Below are 2,831 nucleotides of genomic sequence, written 5' to 3'. Positions count from 1 at the left end.
TTTAGTTTCCAGATATTGGTGAATTTTCCCATTTTCTTACTGTTACCAATTTCTGGTTTCATTCCATTATAGTCAGAAATAATACTTGGAATGATTTTGCTCTTTAATTTGTTAAGACTTGTTTTGTGACCTAACATGTGATCTCTCTGGGAGGATTTTCCATGTACACTTGAAGAGAAAGTATATTCTTCTGCAGATGGGTGTGAAGTTCTGTCTGTTAGATCTATTTCTTCCATTCTGTTGTTTTATTCTTCTGTTTCTTTCCCAAATTCCTGTCTGAATGATCCTTTTATGGAGGGTGGGGTATTGAGGTCTCCTACTATTATCATTGCTGTCTGTTTCTCCCTTCAGATCTGTCAATATTTGTTTTATATATTTAGGTGCTTTGATGTAGGATGAGCATTATTTATAATTGTTATATCTTCCTGTTAAATTGACACTTTTATCATTATATAATGATGTTTGTCTCTTGTGACAGTTTTTGACTTCTAGTTTGTTTTGTCTGGTATGAAGAGAGCCACCCCTGTTCTTTTTTTAGTTTTCATTTTCATGGAATATCTTTTTCCATCCCTTCATTTTTAGCCCATGTGTGTCCTAAAAGCTAAAGCAAGTCTCTTGTAGGCAGGATATTGTTGGTTCTTGTTTTTATTTTTTATTCATTCAGCCACTGTCTTATTTTTGTAGTATTTACTCCATTGACACTTAAAGTGACTAGGGAAAGTCTGGTTCATTGTTCATCATTGGGTTCATTGTTTTCTGACTTTTTTGTAGTTGGTTTCTTCCTTCCTTTCTTCCTCTCTTGCTGTCTTCCTTTGTGGGTACTATTTTTTAAGGAAAATAGGGTCACTACTACAGTCCTAGGGTAGAGAAGAGTATGTGTAGAATCTAGGAGAGATGGTAGGGTGCCTTTTATTACTTCACATACAAAGGCAAATTTTGATTGAAACAACCTCATTCAGGCAAAGTCACCCATGGCCAGATCCTTAGGAAATGTTAAGGTGCTAGCTAAGCTCAAAAGAATGTTCAATAGGTAAAAGAAAACAATCATAAATAACTATGACAATCTTGTGATGAATTCCAGAAATGAGGATACAGTAGCTGTTTTATTTTCTTGTGTGCTTAATTATGTATATATTTGTATATGTTAACCATTCCCCTCCTCTCTTAATATGCTGGTATATATAAGGTGTGTTGCTGGTGGTAAACATCATAATTCAAACTTTAAAGAAAGACCATCAAGGAATACTTAACCTGTGACACTCTGTGTCTCCCTTTTATGAAGATGAATGGGGGCACTCTTTGTGTGAGACATATTTGCATTATATTAGTTACTACTGTTTGAAACTGTAAACATGAAAGGAAGGGTATGTATGGATGTTGAATATCCAAATAGGAAAACTGTGCTGGTTATATTTTGTTGATACTTCATATCATACTTATTCTTCTCTGATTGTCTTTGCTGTACTCTTCTATGAGGACAGAAATCCTCAAAATCCTGGAGTCTGTCCAGATTCTTTGTGTCAGGGGTCAGGGACCAACAATTCCTGTCCCCTGGAAGGTCCTTCTAGCTGGATTAAGAAATTGACATGAGACAGATTAACAGGAGAAAATCAATTAGAATTAATTGGTATACACATGGAGAATCCACATAGAAATGGGAATCCAAAGACAGGCAAAAGGAGATATGTACGTCATTGTGACCTAAGGAGAAGGGGTAGCGCTCTGGGTTTCAGAGGAAAGGAATGCACTTCATAGGGTGATAAGAAGAGCAGATGTTTGGTAATTAGATGTTTGCCCTACCATTCAGATGGGTCATTCAGATAAAATTTATCTCTTAATAACTCATATTTTGGGAAAGACCCCCAATTTAGATTCTTCTATGTGGTTAAGGGAGGACCAAAGTTTGTCTTGAGCCCACAGGGTCTCAAGTGCCTTCAGCTCAAAATAACCCACACGCTAAAGTGTCACATTCTGGGGGAGTGGGAGGTGGAAACTCTCCTGAACCCCTTCACTTGCCAGGAGAATTTCAGATATATTTAGAAGTATACAGATAATGGAAGAGAAAGAAAGAAAGAAAGTTAGGGTTTTTTCTAGGAACATGTTATGTGAGCACTTGTCAGGTGGTAGATATGGGCTTTTACCCTTAGCTTTTGGATTTCCTGAGCATCACTCATCAGGGCTGCATCATCCAAGACCATAGGTAGAGGCTCCCTACAATCGTTTCAATGCTGAAAGTCAAGAACAGCCCTCCTGACATTTGCTTTCCCAGCCTTCAGTACATGTATAAGTCTCTAATTACTCTATCCAAGTTTTCATTGGTTTAAAAACTTCAAGTGGGTTCTGATTTACTCTCAGAAAACAACTATGTATAATCCTACCACAATCCTGCATTAGACATGGGAGCTTTAGTTTTTCTTACTTATATGTGTAATAATGCTATAAATGCTTTTTTATTTGATGTAATAAAGTTCACAGACTTTTGGTCTTGTAAACAAAAACATGAATTTGTCCTTGGAGCAATTGATAATCATTTTAGCATTATTCTCAGATTTAAATTGCTGAGTCAAAATCTATCTGCATTTCAAGTTTTCATATGCATCATATTGGCCAACATACTCTACAAAGGCTATATAAATGTATTGTTTCACTATCTGTGAACATGTCAATTTCTCTATGAAATATAATAATGCTTTTTTTAACCTTTCAGTTCTAGTCAAGATGCAAGATAAAAATGATATTTGCCTACTTTTATGTTTCTTTGATTACATTTTAGTAGGATTAATACATTTTACATAAACTTATCAGGTATTATTCAACTTTTGGAAATTTTG

This window comes from Callorhinus ursinus, unplaced genomic scaffold, assembly GCF_003265705.2.
Source record: "Callorhinus ursinus isolate GAN/ISIS: 27379988/994484 unplaced genomic scaffold, GSC_fseal_2.0 scaffold88, whole genome shotgun sequence".
Taxonomy (NCBI): Eukaryota; Metazoa; Chordata; class Mammalia; order Carnivora; family Otariidae; genus Callorhinus; species Callorhinus ursinus.
This window is presented reverse-complemented; position numbering follows the sequence as displayed.